Source organism: Triticum aestivum, chromosome 2D (assembly GCF_018294505.1).
Source record: "Triticum aestivum cultivar Chinese Spring chromosome 2D, IWGSC CS RefSeq v2.1, whole genome shotgun sequence".
Classification (NCBI taxonomy): Eukaryota; Viridiplantae; Streptophyta; class Magnoliopsida; order Poales; family Poaceae; genus Triticum; species Triticum aestivum.
The window spans coordinates 350791971-350809757 of record NC_057799.1 but is presented as its reverse complement, the minus strand read 5'-3'; the positions used below and the strand labels follow the sequence as shown (position 1 = coordinate 350809757).

Genomic DNA, 17787 nt, shown 5'->3' with positions numbered 1-17787 from the left:
TAGGAAATACTTATCAGCTACTGTATTGCTTCACCCTTCCTCTTCGAAGAAAATCTCAACGCGGCTCACAAGTAGCAGCGGAGCAGGCGACGCTGCTTGAGTCCTACCACTCCGCCCGTGTGATTCGCCTCACCCGCTGGTGGTACCGCCAGCGGGCGGCAGAACTGGTAGCCGCCTACAAGGAGTGCGACGAGGCGGTAGACGAGGTGTTGTTCGGCGAGACCGACGACGGGGACAACATCGTCGCGCCCTGCCGCCACGACCACGAAGCCGTCACGTCCGCGGGAGCCGCCAACAACGAGGAAGAGTAGAGCACAGTAGGTCGCCGTCGCTAGGGTCCTAAGAAGGCCACCACTTTTCTTCTCTCGTTGAAGCCAAGCTTGGTGGGCTCAATATTGGCGGCTGATTAGCCGTTTGGCGGCGACGTGGAGGCGGACAACTTCACTTCCAGGGGCTCCGGAGGCGGATGTTACGGAAGACGAATCTTTAATTCTCGAGGCTCATCGGCGGACACAAGGAACAAGCACCGACGATCATAGAATAGGTGTATTAATCATACCTCAAGAGCCGAACGAGCACCGCTTAGTTGATGTAAATGTAGTAAAATCCGTAGGTTTATATGAAATCTGGCCGTATTTGAACGAATTTCGTTCGATAAGTTTGAATTCTTGGTGGGATGTATGCAGACAATGTTGGATGACGGTTTTCTGCATCTATGTCCGTGGACTAGGCCCCTCTGTCCGCGACGGATGCAGAAGAAAATTTGCAGGTCGTCGTTGGATATGCCCTTACACGAGGGTTTGTTTATGCAACCCTAGCCAGCACATAACTGGCCACATGGAATATCAAGACGGTTTGTGGATGTAGACGATCAGCCTCCCGGTGACGCAAGGGATTACGCCAACCAGGAAAAGTGGCCAAAGGGAGCACGCAAACGCGAACAAGAATCCGTGCGAGACGTGAGGTCCTCCGTCGTCCCCCAACCGACAACGGCACATATAGACAGCTATACGTGACCCGATCGGAGCCGTCCACCACCCGAACCGACTCCGTGATCGAGAATCCACCAAGCACCAACCACCCTCTCTCTTATATACGCGTTTCCCTCGCACCGTTCTCTCCTGCTCCCGTCACCGCCCGTCGCAGGGACGGCTCATCTTGGTTCCGTCGCGGGGATCGTGAGGTGCCAACTATCTACTTTCTTCTCTTACTTTAGATCCTCGAATTATTAGATAGAAATCATTGACGCTACTTCAGATTACTAGTATGGTTTGGTCGTGATTTGGTAGGTGGGTGATTTCGCATTTTTAGCACAGCTAGATCTAGATCCAAGAGAGTATATGTTTGTCTTCATTCTTGCCCTAATACAGTACTACGAATTCGATCTATATATGTGTTTGTTTATTCGTTATAAGATTATTATGTGGATTCCTGGATTGTTGTCTTAAATTCCAAATTATTTCTGTTTCAAATTTCTTATAACTATATTATGGAGCCAAAGTTAGACGACCTTTTGTACGCTGTTCACCTAATTAGGATTTCTGTTCTGAATATTCGTCAACGCCTTTCAGATCTCATGGGTTATCTCTTCTTTTTGATGCAGTGGTGGACGATTCGCCTCTCCAAATACATGTCTATCCCTTAAGCGAAGGGATTTTGTGTCCTTCCGCTTGTGACGGCTGAATCGGTTGATGCGTCAGATCCGTCAGTTTATGTCATCTGCTTCCTGTTCGCATGCCGCTGTGGATGTTTGTCTCCGTGGAACGCCACCCCTGCTGGTTCATCTTCACTGGTTTATGATGCCCACGGCCAACGCCAACTGATATCTTCTCCGACGACGGTTGGTGGTTAAGCTGAAGAATGCTTTCTTGAGTCTTTCTCGTAAGGCGCCAGAAGGAAACGGGCCATCCAATATATGGTTTCTGTTTGCCGATCAAATGATGTACGTGTTCCCTTCTGCTCACAAGATGATTCTGGCCTGTCTCCAAACATCACAGAAAGGTAATTGTGTTGGTAAGCTGATGATGCGCATGCGAGGACGTGCGTATTGTACAACTTGATGTACCAATACATTGGTAGGGTAGGACGGCCTTTGCCATGTCGGGTGCGCTCGCTTGGCAGGCCACAAGACAATAAAAAGTATATTTGGTGGTGTTTGCGGGGTGGAGATCGCACGGGAACAATCTATTTGTTCTATTTTGCCCGGGTTCTCCACCCTGCCATGGTGTCTCTGTCCTTCTCCTGTGTTGTTGATTCCACCGCATCATCTGAAGTACACCGCGATCCTACATAGCTAATATGTGAACAGGCCTGGGCGCAGCGGTAACTACGTTGTGAGGATCAATTTAACTACGCACGAAGGTACATCTAACTACTTCTTTCAGCGTTATATCAATTTAAATTTTAAGTGACCCAGAAACGTTAGTGCTTTTCTGAAGGGTCAATCTGAACTGACCTCAAAGTTGTCGATCAAAAAATTCTTGTGCACTTCATCTCAACTAAATGAGTTAACTGTACATGGTGGATCTTCAGTTCAATACAAGGTTGATCATACCTGTAATTTTGTACCCTTGCACCCCAAGAATGAAAATAGGGAAATTCCCACGAGCCAACCATCTACTTATGCAACACAGGCTAAGTGATCCTGAGAACTTTTAGTAACTCTGCATATCTATTTTATCTTGCCATGCCGTGTTCATAGTCTTGTGATCCTAATAAGGCGAGTTGCTTGTCTGTTGGTTGCCATGAGTAGTTCTGTATGTATATACCATTGAAAGACTTGATTCCTTTTTGTACGACTTGTTAGTCTTCGAAATTTATCTGTACTTTAGTTACTGGAGCTTGTCCAGATGTTGCTGCTGCATCATACTACCTCTCGTGGAAAGTTGGATTCCTCTTTGAGGATTACTGGAGGCAGATCTTCATATCTAATGAAGTTGCAGACAAGTTATGATTTTCGATGCCATTTTCGCTCTCAAGAAATGTTGCTCGTGTTTGATATACCGAAACCTGAATTGAAGAATTAAATTGGGTTGATATATTCTGTACGGTGCAGGCGCTGCGTCGAGGAAGCCTGGGGCTTAAATTGCATTATGTAAGATTAGAGAATCCAGCGAATGGTTTTTTCATAGCTTACTGAATGTCGTTCTAATTTATTTTAGTAAGCAGGCAAATTCAAATTGGCTGAATGTCGTTTCAAGTTAGATTGGATTGGAGAATTTTGCTCTGCATGGCTGGTCTGAATTGGCTTGATCTTTTTTGATTTGTCAAACAAATCTATAATTTAATTTGTCTTCTAACATTTGTCTAACAAGCTCTGCATTCTTCTGACATTTGTCTTAACAAGATTGTTAAAAACAAATTTATGTATTTTTTTAGTAAGCAGGCTTATTCAAAGTGGGCTTGTCACTCATTCAATTTGATTGGAGAATCTTGGGGCTGTGCTCGAGTCTGAAATGGCTTGATCTGCATATTTTGTCTACTTCAAAGTTAAAAGATGAATAAATGGTGGATCTTTAGCTCTGAACTGGAAAGAGCATCCTAGCAAACAAATTGCTGGGAATGATGGTTCGACTCCATCAAGATCCTTCGTTTGCATGATTTTATTTGCAGGAAACGGGACCATTCAGTCGTCATTTCATCGTGGTCCGTAGACGTGGGAAATGCCGTTGAGGCGGGCGGCACATGCCTTCTTTTTATGGGCACCTAATCTGTCAACATCTTTTTATGAACGTAATACCGATGCCCTCTTTTTATTGAGTTGTTGGGTTCGCCAACATCTTTTTATGAACGCAAGACCAGTGCCCTCTTTTTATTGAGATAAGAGTCTTGGGAGACGTAAGGTTGGTTTAGTTCTGGATGAGCAAATTAAATCCTGTTGTAGCTCTGGGCAGCAAATTGAATTGAAATTCTCCAAGACGTGGCTGGTAATCTGATAGGTTAATGAAATTAGAGCACATAAGTTAATCTCCTAAAAAGCTTGATGGAAATTATGTGGAAGCAGAGATTTTGGATTCATTTTCCCTTCATTGCAGGCTCATGCAAGGGCTTTATCTCTTCACTTTTCCGGCAGAGGTCTGTCCTTATTCTTTAAGGATGCGTGTGATAAAGGGTCCCTTCTAAAATTTCATATCAACAAATAGGATTCAGGTATATCTCATTTGTTGTTCGCTGATGACAACCTGCACTTCTTTAACTTTTTTGAGAGGACCATTGATTGAAACTTTGACAATTACAAATATTTTGACGATTTATGAGGAGGGACAGGTCAGTTGAGTCATGATAAGTGCTCTGTTATGTTTGGAAGAGTTGTAGCTTGGAGAAGTGGCCACTATGGTTTACGGCTGATGGTTTTAGTTATAAATATCTGGGTTTACCGTTCACTAGTGCCAGAAGAAAGAATGAAGACATAAGTTTGATTGAAAAATGTGCTTATAGTGGGAAGTTTAGATAACATTAGTTATCGATCCTCCTTTGGCCTACGGAACGATCTGGAATTTTTGATGGAGAGATGAAGAGAACAAAAGAAAACCCATCGGCTAGCTTGGGGCACGGTCTTTCCACAGGTCGGTGACTCAGCAAGGTATTATGCATGGACTGGAACTTCTAAAAAAAGGATTATTTGAAGAGTGTTCGATGGATCTAGTATAAATATTTGGATCCTTATGATTTCTGGTCTAAAGATTTCAGCTAAAAATAACAGAACCATGTCAAATGGGTGTCATGAGCGGGTCGAAGAAATGGGATGTAAATTTGATCACTCACTCATTCTATCCTCATGATGCCGAAGAAATTCTAAATGTGTGTATTCAACGCTCGATGGACAAACGATTTTTATTGCGGGCGCATAATCTGGCGTTGAAGCTTAAGGAGTGTAAGGAGGATTGTGGGCAATCAAGTGGAGGCGTGAATGGGGATAGGGGGCTTTGGAATGTCATATAGAAGGCCAATGTCCTTCACAAGATCAAAATTTTGTTTGGCATGGGACGTCTAATAGCCTGGCGGTCTAGGTGAATAGAGTTATGCACCATCTGGCTACTCCGAGTATGTACTCTATATTTGTGGAGTGGAAGATGAAAGCATGCTCCATGCTCTGGTGGCTTGCCCTGAGGTGAGCTCCGCGCATGGAGTTGAAGGAAGTGTGGAATATTCCGGGGAGTGAAATCTTCAACTTCTCAAGGCCTGATTGGATGCTTATCTTGCTAGATCAGTTAACCTCTCCATTACAAGAACATACCTTATTCATATTCTAGGGAGCCTGACACTTAAGAAATGACCTAATTGTTTGATAAGGGTAACAATTCTGTTTCAAACTTTGCTAATTTTGTGGATAACAATTGGTTGTTGTTCTTGTCTTGCCATTCTAATGTAGAATCGGTCCCCAGCTGTGACGCTCCCGATTCAATTGTACAGTAATCATGCACGCAAACGTGTACGATCAAGATCAGGGACTCACGGGAAGATATCACAACACAACTCTAAAACACAAATAAGTCATATAAGCATCATAATACAAGCCAGGGGCCTCGAGGGCTCGAATACAAGTGCTCGATCGTAGACGAGTCAGCGGAAGCAACAATATCTGAGTACAGACATAAGTTAAACAAGTTTGCCTTAAGAAGGCTAGCACAAACTGGGATACAGATCGAAAGAGGCGCATGCCTCCTGCCTGGGATCCTCCTAACTACTCCTGGTCGTCGTCAGCGGGCTGCACATAGTAGTAGGCACCTCCGGTGTAGTAGGAGTCGTCGTCGACGGTGGCGTCTGGCTCCTGGGCTCCAGCATCTGGTTGCGACAACCAGGTAGAAAGGAAAGGGGGAAAAGAGAGAGAAAAGCAACTGTGAGTACTCATCCAAAGTACTCGCAAGCAAGGAGCTACACTACATATGCATGGTTATATGTGTAAAGGGCCATATCGATGGACTGAACTGCAGAATGCCAGAATAAGAGGGGGATAGCTAATCCCGTCAAAGACTACGCTTCTGGCCACCTCCATCTTCCAGCATGTAGGAGAGAGTAGATGGTAAGTTCACCAAGTAGCATCGTATAGCATAATCCTACCCGGCGATCCCTCCCTCGTCGCCCTGTTGAGAGCGATCACCGGGTTATATCTGGCACTTGGAAGGGTGTGTTTTATTAAGTATCCGGTTCTAGTTGTCATAAGGTCAAGGTACAACTCCGGGTCGTCCTTTACCGAGGGACACGGCTATTCGAATAGATAAACTTCCCTGCAGGGGTGCACCACATAACCCAACACGCTCGTCCATTGCCGGACACACTTTCTGGTCATGCCGGCGGAAGATCAACACGTCGCAGCCCTACCTAGGCACAACAGAGAGGTCAGCACGCCGGTCTAAATCCTATGCGCGCAGGGGTCTGGGCCCATCGCCCATTGCACACCTGCACGTTGCGTACGCGGCCGGAGAGCAGACCTAGCAACCTCCATTACAAAGGAAGTCACGTTACGAGGTCCAACCCGGCGCGTGCCGCTCAGTCGCTGACGTCAAGAAGGTTTCGGCTGATACCACGACGTCGAGTGTCCATAACTTTCCCACGTAGTTGGTTAGTGTGTATAGACCAAATGGCCAGACTCAGATCAAATACCAAGAACTCGTTAAGCGTGTTATTTTAAAGTAACCGCGAACGCCAACCAGGGCCAGGCCCACCTCTCACCTAGGTAGTCTCAACCTGCCCCGTCGCTCCGCCACAAAGATCCACACAGAGGGCCGTCGGGACAAAGGTCCTTTCAGCCCCCAATCCGTGAATCACTCGCGGGTGCTCCACGAGCCGACCCGACTTTAGTCACCACATGTATCATGTATAAACTATACCCGTGACCACCTCCCGAGTGATCACGGCCCGATAGTATAGCATGGCAGACGGACAAGAATGTAGGGCCACTGATGGAATACTAGCATCCTATACTAAGCATGTAGGATCGTAGGTAAAGGTAACAACAGTAGTAGCAAAGACAGGCTATGCATCAGGGTAAGATTAACGGAAAGCAGTAACATGCTACACTACTCTAATGCAAGCAGTAGAGAGAAGAATAGGCGATATCTGGTGATCAAGGGGGGGGCTTGCCTGGTTGCTCTGGCAAGAAGGAGGGGTCGTCAACAGCGTAGTCGGTCGGGGCACCAGCAGCGGCGTCGGTCTCGTAGTCTACCGGAGAGAAGAGGGGGAAGAAACAATGAATACAATGCAAACAGATGCAAAACGATGTATGACAAAGCAAACAACGGTGTCAGGTGTGCCCTAACGCAGTAAGAGGTGATACCGGCGAAGGGGGGAAACATCCGGGAAAGTATCCCCGGTGTTTCGCGTTTTCGGACAGATGAACCGGAGGGGGAATGTTGCGAGTTCGATATGTTAGGGATGTGTGGCGGATGAACGGGCTGCGTATCCGGATTCGTCTCGTCGTTCTGAGCAACTTTCATGTAGAAAGTATTTTCATCCGAGTTACGGTTTATTTTATATGGTTTTCTAAAGTTTTAATTCATTTTTAGAATTTATTTAATTAATTTTAATTCAACATTATCCAGAATAGTGTTTGCTGACATCATCATGACGTCAGTAGTCAACAGAGGTGTTGACTGGTCAAACTGACGTGTGGGTCCAGTGGAACCCACCCGTCATACACTGTTTAGGTTAATCAGGGGTTTAGGTTAATTAGTTAGGCTTAATTAGTTAACTAAAATGATTAGGTTAAAATTAATTGTTATTTTATTATTATTATTATTATTATTATTTTAAATTCCCTTTTTAAACAAAGTTCTGGGCTGGGCCCGTTTGTCATAGGCCCTAGGGGCCCTTGCGGGGGCGGCGGACCGCCCTAGCCGGGCGAAGGGGCGCGGCCCGAGCGGGCGACCGCCCAGGTGCGGGTGGACCCGATAGGGCGCCGAAGCAGGGGAGGTTCGTGGCCACGGCCCGGCCTTGCCGGAGCGGGTCCGGCCGGCGGGCAGCGGGACGAAGGCCGACGGCGGGACCGGGCGCTGGCAGCGTGCGGGCTGAGCGGCGCGGGCAGCGCGCGGCCAGGCGGAGCAGGGAGCGGGATGGCGGAGCTGCGGCAGCAGGGCGGCAACGCAGGCCATGGCGGGGCAAGGGCGGCAACGGCCGGTGCGGCGGAAGCGGGAGCCGAGCTGCGACGCGGGCAGAAGGGAGCAGGGAGGCCGCGGCGGAGGGAGGCATCAGGGGCGAGGCGAGGAGCACGGGGTGCAGGCGCGCGCGCTTCGGCGCGGCCAGGAGGGGGCCGGCCACGGCGCGGGCGCACGGGGCGCGCAGCGTGCGGGCGGCACGGGTGGTCGGCGCGATGAGCAGGGGAGGAGGCGAGGCCTGCGTGACGGCAGCGGAGCAACAGCTCGAGCAGCAGTCGCGGCAGGAGAGCAGCGGTGGGGGTCCTCACCGGGGTTCGTAGGTCAAAGGCAGCGGGGTTCGAGGTGGGGGATGGGGACAACGTGCGTAGGGGGAGGCAGGCCGGCGGGGTAGATGACGAGGTGGCTCCGGCGAGGCCCGTGGAGCTCCGGGCGGCGGCGACGGCGGGGTTCGATCCGGGCGGCGGCGGCGGGGACGGGATCAGGCCCTCCTGATCCAGATCCAACGAGAGAGGGGGGAGGGGAACGAGAGGGAGACGTGGGGGCGAGTGGGGAGTGGCTAGGGTTCGGGGGAGTGGGGGGAGAGGATAAGGGAGTGGGATGGGCCGCGGCTGGTTGGGCCAGGTGGGCCAGTCGGGCGGCCTGGAGGCCAGCTGGGCCACGACCCAGCGGGGAGGGGTTTACTCCTTTTTTCTGTTTTTGTATTCTCGTTTTCTTTTTATTTATTTTCTTTTGCTATTTATATTTTAGAGTCTAATTATTTTAGTTTTGTAAAACACATCTTTAGCACCTAGATTAGCATATCAAGTTAGACAAGTTCCATAGAAAGTTTAGTGCCAAATTAAATGAGTTAAATATTATATTAACTAAAAAAGGTATTTACTTAATTGTTTTACCTACTGTTTTAATTATTTTAGAGCCTTTAAACACTTCGTCAAAGTTTGGTTTCGCCGCCACAATTACCTATGATTTATTCGACACATTTAGAACATTTTTGTTTTAGCAGTTGAAGACTTTTATCGTTTGACTTAATTTCAAATTTGAATTTGAATCGGTTTTGAACTACGCGAGATTTAGCAACAGTAACAAAGGTGACGTGGCATCATTAACATGGGATTACTTTAGCTTAATTATCCGGGCGTCACAATTCTCCTCCACTACAAGAAATCTCGTCCCGAGATTTTAGAGGGGGAGTAAGGGGGAAAGATCTAGTTACGAAATTCTAACGAATCCTCTCAGTCTTGGTTGCTCTTCTCGAAGAGGTCGATCCATTACGTTGATGTCTCCATTTCTCTGCTTCATGTCATCATGATGAAGTCACCATCCTTTCTTCGGGAACTCCATCGTACTTACGAAAGAATAAATGGTAGTTATTCCGGAAGAACGGACCTCTGCAAGGTTGACTACCTGGTAGCTAACATCGGGGGAAGGTGGCAGAAAGTAACTCTCGAACTGAAATTTAAGAAAATTTTGAGAGCAAAGTAAGAAGGTACCATGAGAAGTTTAAGCGGGTAGACAATCGTTCGATGCCTGAACAAAGTGTGAAAGGGGTCCAGAGCAACGAGAAATAGTATTGCGCCTGATACCAGAATAGATCACTAGGAAGGTGGCCCATGAATTAAATACGAAGCCAAGCGTGGGGAATAACCATTAGAAACAGGGTTGTATAGGAGAGTCAGGTTTCGATCCTGTGGAACTGTGGGTTATGGGCCCACCATGTGGGTTAAAAGTAGGAAGGGCGGAGACGTCTTGCGTGATCATGCAAGTAAGGCATGTCAGAGGGTAGCCTGTCGATTATGTCGGCAACAACGCCGATACCAAGGGCGAGGGACGAAGAGAACCAGTTTCCTGCTCGTTGAACGAGGCGGACCAATAGGCAAAGTTCCCGTTCATCGGTGGCTACCGGAATGTCATCAACAGTAGAAATAGGGTCTCACTGATAGAGTTGTACACCAAGGTGTTTACATAAGCAGTGAATTATTACTGCTTAGATCATACAATTCACAAGAAAGGTTAAACAAAACAATGGAAAGGAAAAGGTGATCATCAGATTAAACAGAACAATGGAAAGGAAAATGTGTTTAAACACATATTTCAGGGATATATCCTTCCCAAGGACAAGCAGAGCATGCTATCCGTGGCAGGGTATAATGTAGAAAACCCTTTAGGTAGGGGAGAGAATTTTCATGACATTACCCATACAGCGGTGTTTGGATAATTGAGCAGGAAATATTTAGCATCGGACTTCAAATGTTCCTGTTTAAAATCGGAGTACCATAGACATGCATCGAGATAGCCTTGACATGGTTATCAGGTGAAGATCAGACTTTAGAAACACAAAGGATCCATCAGGAACCGCTTGTAGAATAAGTCTTACAATTTCCTCATGGAAGAAAGGATAGCCTTGCTAAAAAGGAAATGGTAACAATAGGTCCTCCGGCCAGGTGTGCTAGGCACGATATCACCTTACCGGGTCATATAAAGACCATTGTTATTACTCTTGGAAATATGTTCCCACCATCATATCTGATTGAGGTTCAGATCTAATTGGTGTCGGGATACCTCAGACTCGGGATGCCTGAGAAGAAAAGGCGCAACACCAATTGACGAAATGACATTGTAAGATTCTCGGGAAACGAACTATGGAAGCAAGTTCCGAAATAAGAGTTCATCATTAAGCCAAGGAGAAGATGAGGAGCTGGCTGATGGACTCAGCGACTATTCATCGAGGTTAACAAAAGATGGATTTCCACAATGATGTGAACAAGGTGGTAACACTTGTCAGATCAAACGATATAATGATGTATGGTCGAGGAAAACATACACAATTAAACATTGGTTGAAAGGTGCACCCGAGATATGGGCTTAGGTAGGAATGATGTTAGAATGGTGTTTCAATAACCAATGGTCTAAGAATGAAATATCGACCATTAACTTCAAAGCAATAGGGTTGCTAGAAGTACAGAACCCAAGCAGCACGGTTCACATGTTGGTATCCCGGTTAGAATCAATACGGTGACCAAGAAAGAATGGTGAGGATGAGAAGTATCACAATACCAAGAACTCTCAAGACGTGGTGAAATTCTCACGACATTCTTGACATAAAAGATGGTAATACTCCAAGGTAAAGAAGAACAAATGCTGGGTAGCAAGGATCTCAAGGTATACACAAAACACGAACAAGTTTGTGTTGAACGGAAGGCGATAAAGTGGTCGATGATAACACAAATCATCGAGGGAAGGATGGTATTTCTCATCATGAATTCGATTGGTATCCTGGAAGGAGTTAAAATGTTGATGATGATCACGACAAATTTTGTCGAGAGGCTCCATGAAGATGCAATCGCTCGGCGACGACATCAAGCCAAGGGAATGGTGAAGCAAAAGGCTATTATAACCATAGATAAGATGTCATCTCAGAATTTAGAGTTGTCTCTCAAGACAAATAATATGATGGTGAAAGTTCAATGTAAGCTTAGAGCACTGTCGGGATTGTGTCCCGAGGATGAAGGACATAGGTAGAATGGTCAAGCAATCAACCTGACGATGATGATGTAGTCAATCAGCTGGGAATGACACGATCGAGTACAAACTCATAAGCAATGAAGATTACTAAGAGTTGTTGAATCACAGTGCGGACTCGATTCAGTTATCGGTGTCCTTGAGTGTTTAATGACTTAGAGCCCGTGAAAAAATTGGAATCAGTGAGAATGTAGTACTTGATGGAGAACTCATAAGAAGTTATGCAGTTCCGTGATAATCTTGAGATACCAGGGTGTAATACTCGGCGAAAGATCAAAGTAAAGGTTGGACTGGTGTATTGATCCACAGAAGACAAATACTCACATTGCCCGAGAAATGGGATCAAAGAAGAACAATATGGTCGGAAAGCACGATTGCAAAAGACCAAATCCTAGATATAAGATGAAATTATATCAAGCGGATAATTATTGCTACGAGAAGCTTCCATGACAAGATCTACATCGTGTCCATGGGCATGAACTCAAAGTTCAAGGTCGACTCCCACTTCTTCAATGTATAACCTTCCATTCACCTCTCTTTTTTAAATGACATTAGTTGTTGAAAGTTTTACCTGGTGCAATACCAGATAAGTATGACCTGTGAAATCTTTCAGGTTCACACAGAATAGTGAAGGTGTTGGTTCAACCCAACAGGGCCTCTTAGAACATATACCATGAACTTTAGGATCAATTTAACACATGCTCGAAGCAGAGCATGGTTGACAAAAAGCATAGGATATAGCTTGCCAAAGGCAGAAGACACAATTTACCAAAAGCATTATGTATCAGGGGAGAAACTCTCAAGGTTATTGGATATGAAGGACACTGTCGGATAATAACCAAGCAATTGGTCTTGCAGACCACAAGGAATCTGATGTGAGTATCGGTACTCAATCAGGAGGAAAGAGAATGCAAAGGCATCCGATTATAGAAACAACTGACTAATTCAAAGCTCAAATGCAAATGAATTATGATTTCCAATCAAGGGATCAGAAGCAAACGCTCTGATTAAGAATGGATAAGTTGAATAGACTTAGGGGTACATTCGACGACAACTTGATTGGTCGAGGACCAGCTCATGTTCAAAATGACGTCTAAGTCGGAAGGATGAATTCTAGGATCTGATTGAGGATTGCGAGCATTCGCAAATTATCGAATCAAGTGACTCGAAATGATAAAGGCAAAGGACATCCATGAATATTGCTAGTCATTTGGAATTAACCAAAATGCAGGCAGACAAGCATTTCAAGAGCCATAGGCTAATGAGGATTCTCGAAAGATCGGATAGTATTTCAAAGAATTTTGTGAAACACATGAACAACTGGGGATGAGCGGATACTCGGTAAGAGCGACAATTATCCGTAGGGGTATTCAGGTGGCAAAGAACTGCAAGGCACAAAGTATTCTCGGAACAATAGAGAGAATTTCGGTGTATCTTGTAATAACAAGATCAACTGGGGATGAATGTATGAATGACAAATGTAGGTAGTTATCCATAAGGATACATCGGTGATAGGGAATTGTAAAAGCGATGTCACATAGTCTCAAGAGAACATCATAGGGTGTCTTCGGAATCTTCTGGTGAAACAAGCGATTGTTCGGACCGAGGGGTTCTCCGGGAGAAAGTATTTACGAGAACCTAGAGTTGGAGTTAGTAAAATCGTTTAACCCGAATAGAAGAGATGTCAGAGTCCCAGAGTATAGGTCGAGGAATAAAAGATCCTACTACCACCCAATGGCGACGTGGGCCCGTAAGCCGCACAACCATGTTAGTAAAAGTTTTGCAATGACTAGACTCAACTTCGGCCAAAGAGCGTGGAAGGGGGATTCCTACAGGCAGTCGGCTCTGATACCGACTTGTGACGCCCCCGATTCAATCGTACACTAATCATGCACGCAAACGTGTACGATCAAGATCAGGGACTCACGGGAAGATATCACAACACAACTCTAAAACATAAATAAGTCATACAAGCATCATAATACAAGCCAGGGGCCTCGAGGGCTCGAATACAAGTGCTCGATCATAGACGAGTCAACGGAAGCAACAATATCTGAGTACAGGCATAAGTTAAACAAGTTTGCCTTAAGAAGGCTAGCACAAACTGGGATACAGATCGAAAGAGGCGCATGCCTCCTGCCTGGGATCCTCCTAACTACTCCTGGTCGTCGTCAGCGGGCTGCACATAGTAGTAGGCACCTCCGGTGTAGTAGGAGTCGTCTTTGACGGTGGCGTCTGGCTCCTGGGCTCCATCATCTGGTAGCGACAACCAAGTAGAAAGGAAAGGGGGAAAAGAGGGAGAAAAGCAACTGTGAGTACTCATGCAAAGTACTCGCAAGCAAGGAGCTACACTACATATGCATGGTTATATGTGTAAAGGGCCATATCGGTGGACTGAACTGCAGAATGCCAGAATAAGAGGGGGATAGCTAATCCCGTCGAAGACTACGCTTCTGGCCACCTCCATCTTGTAGCATGTAGGAGAGAGTAGATGGTAAGTTCACCAAGTAGCATCGTATAGCATAATCCTACCCGGCGATCCTCCCCTCGTCGCCCTGTGTGAGAGCGATCAGCGGGTTATATCTGGCACTTGGAAGGGTGTGTTTTATTAAGTATCCGGCTCTAGTTGTCATAAGGTCAAGGTACAACTCCGGGTCGTCCTTTTACCGAGGGACACGGCTAACTTCCCTGCAGGGGTGCACCACATAACCCAACACGCTCGATCCCATTTGGTCGGACACACTTTTCTGGGTCATGCCCGGCCGCGGAAGATCAACATGTCGCAGCCCTACCTAGGCACAACAGAGAGGTCAGCACGCCGGTCTAAATCCTATGCGCGCAGGGGTCTGGGCCCATCGCCCATTGCACACCTGCATGTTGCGTACGCGGCCAGAGAGCAGACCTAGCAACCTCCATTACAAAGGAAGTCACGTTACGCGGTCCAACCCGGCGCGCGCCACTCAGTCACTGACGTCAAGAAGGCTTCGGCTGATACCACGACGTCGAGTGCCCATAACTTTCCCACGTAGTTGGTTAGTGCGTATAGACCAAATGGCCAGACTCAGATCAAATACCAAGAACTCGTTAAGCATGTTATTTTGAAGTAACCGCGGACGCCGACCAGGGCCAGGCCCACCTCTCACCTAGGTAGTCTCAACCTACCCTATCGCTCCGCCACAAAGATCCACACCGAGGGCCGTCGGGACAAAGGTCCTTTCAGCCCCCAATCCGTGAATCACTCGCGGGTGCTCCATGAGCCGACCCGACTTCAGTCACCACATGTGTCATGTATAAAGTATATAGTATATACCCGTGACCACCTCCCGAGTGATCACGGCCCGATAGTATAGCATGGCAGACGGACAAGAATGTAGGGCCACTGATGGAATACTAGCATCCTATACTAAGCATGTAGGATTGTAGGTAAAGGTAACAACAGTAGTAGCAAAGACAGGCTATGCATCAGGGTAGGATTAACGGAAAGCAGTAACATGCTACACTACTCTAATGCAAGCAGTAGAGAGAAGAATAGGCGATATCTGGTGATCAAGGGGGGGGCTTGCCTGGTTGCTCTGGCAAGAAGGAGGGGTCGTCAACAACGTAGTCGGTCGGGGCACCAGCAGCGGCGTCGGTCTCGTAGTCTACCGGAGAGAAGAGGGGGAAGAAACAATGAATACAATGCAAACAGATGCATAACGATGCATGATAAAGCAAACAGCGGTGTCAGGTGTGCCCTAACGCGGTAAGAGGTGATACCGACGAAGGGGGGAAACATCCGGGAAAGTATCCCCGGTGTTTCGCGTTTTCGGACAGATGAACCGGAGGGGGAAAGTTGTGAGTTCGATATGTTAGGGATGTGTGGCGGACGAACGGGCTGCGTATCCGGATTCGTCTCGTCGTTCTGACCAACTTTCATGTAGAAAGTATTTTCATCCGAGTTACGGTTTATTTTATATGATTTTCTAAAGTTTTAATTCATTTTTAGAATTTATTTAATTAATTTTAATTCAACATTATCCAGAATAGTGTTTGCTGACATCATCATGACATTAGCATGACGTCAGAAGTCAACAAAGGTGTTGACTGGTCAAACTGACGTGTGGGTCCAGTGGGACCCACCCGTCATACACTATTTAGGTTAATCAGGGAAAATGATTAGGTTAAACTAATATAGAATTAGTTAAGTTAATTTATTATTTAATTAATTAATTGTTATTTTATTTATTATTATTTTAAATTCCTTTTAAAAAACGTTCTGGGCTGGGCCCCGTTTGTCATAGGCCCTAGGGGCCTTAGCGGGCGGCGGACGCTAGCGGGCGAAGGGCGCGGCCCGAGCGGGCACACGCCCAGGTGCGGGTGGACCCGACAGGGCGCCGAAGCAGGGGAGTTCGGTGGCCACGGCCCGGCCATTGCCGGAGCTGGGTCCGGCCGGCGGGCAGCGGGACGAAGGCGACGACGGGACGGGCACTGGCAGCGCGCGGGCTGAGCGGCGCGGGCAGCGCGTGGCCAGGCCGAGCAGGAGGGGGACGGCGAAGCTGCGGCAGCGCAGGCCATGGCGGGGCAAGGGCGGCAACGGGCGGTGCGGCGCAAGCGGGAGCCGAGCTGCGACGCGGGCAGAAGGGAGCAGGGAGGCCGCGGCGGAGGGAGGCATCAGGGGCGAGGCGAGGAGCACGGGGTGCAGGCGCGCGCGCTTCGGCGCGGCCAGGAGGGGGCCGGCCACGGCGCGGGTGCACGGCGCGCGCGCAGCGTGCGGGTGGCACGGGTGGTCGGCGCGATGAGCAGGGGAGGAGGCAAGGCCTGCGCGACGGCAGCGGAATAACAACTCGAGCAGCAGTCGCGGCAGGAGAGCAGCGGCGGGGGTCCTCACCGGGGTTCGTAGGGCAAAGGCAGCGGGGTTCTAGGTGTGGGATGGGGACGACGTGCGTAGGGGGAGGCAGGCCGGCGGGGTAGACGACGAGGTGGCTCCGGCGAGGCCCGTGGAGCTCCGGGCGGCGGCGACGGTGGGGTTCGATCCGGGCGGCGGCGGCGGGGATGGGATCGGGCCCTCCTGATCCAGATCCAACGAGAGATGGGGGAGGGGAACGAGAGGGAGACGTGGGGCGAGTGGGGAATGGGCTAGGGTTCGGGGGAGTGGGGGGAGAGGATAAGGGAGTGGGATGGGGCACGGCTGGTTGGGCCAGGTGGGCCGGTCGGGCAGCCTGGAGGCCAGCTGGGCCACGGCCCAGTGGGGAGGGGTTTACTCCTTTTTTCTGTTTTTGTATTCTCGTTTTCTTTTTATTTATTTTCTTTTGCTGTTTATATTTTAGAGTCTAATTATTTTAGTTTTGTAAAACACATCTTTAGCACCTAGATTAGCATATCAAGTTAGACAAGTTCCATAGAAAGTTTAGTGCCAAATTAAATGAGTTAAATATTATATTAACTAAAAAAGGTATTTACTTAATTGTTTTACCTACTGTTTTAATTATTTTAGAGCCTTTAAACACTTCGTCAAAGTTTGGTTTCGCCACCACAATTACCTATGATTTATCCGACACATTTAGAACATTTTTGTTTTAGCATTTGAAAACTTTTATCGTTTGACTTAATTTCAAATTTGAATTTGAATCGGTTTTGAACGACGCGAGATTTAGCAACAATAACAGAGGTGACGTGGCATCATTAACATGGGATTACTGTAGCTTAATTATCCGAGCGTCACACGAGCGTCAAAGTTAAAGTAGTAGCGGATGTACTCCTTGCAGTATTCATGAGGTATGACAACCTCCGCCTTTGGATTGTATTAAGATAAATGTATTGTAATTTTGTGGAGAGTATTTGCGCCGCGAGTCTGGGGTTGTCGCCAAAAATTCATTTGGCAACCTCCTTACCTCCTCTTGAGATTATATTGATGAAGCAGAGCTTCGGACGTGTCTCGCTGGTCTGTATATCGGTATCACTCTTCATAGGCCTGTTATTTTGAAAATTGATTGCTCTTTTGTGGTTTCCTTCCGAGCACATGATACCCTTAATAGGTCGTCCCTCGTTGATTTGAAGAAGGCTTTAGTCATCACGAAGCCACTTCCAAACTTTAAGCCGGCAAAGATAAATAGGCAGGCCAATGTGGTGGCACACGAGATAGCTAAGTTCAACTTTGTTAATAGATCGAATGGTTTTTGTGCTGACGTGCGAGAAT

General features: G+C 47.4%; 1 long non-coding RNA gene across 1 annotated transcript; it reads left to right on the top strand.

Annotated features, from left to right (window-relative positions):
• The first annotated feature begins 966 nt into the window (after positions 1 to 966).
• Positions 967 to 3509, top strand: LOC123053105 (uncharacterized). The gene is made up of 2 exons (XR_006425404.1): positions 967 to 1183; positions 1604 to 3509. It is a non-coding gene; the product is annotated as an uncharacterized lncRNA (long non-coding RNA).
• Positions 3510 to 17787: the final 14278 nt, after the last annotated feature.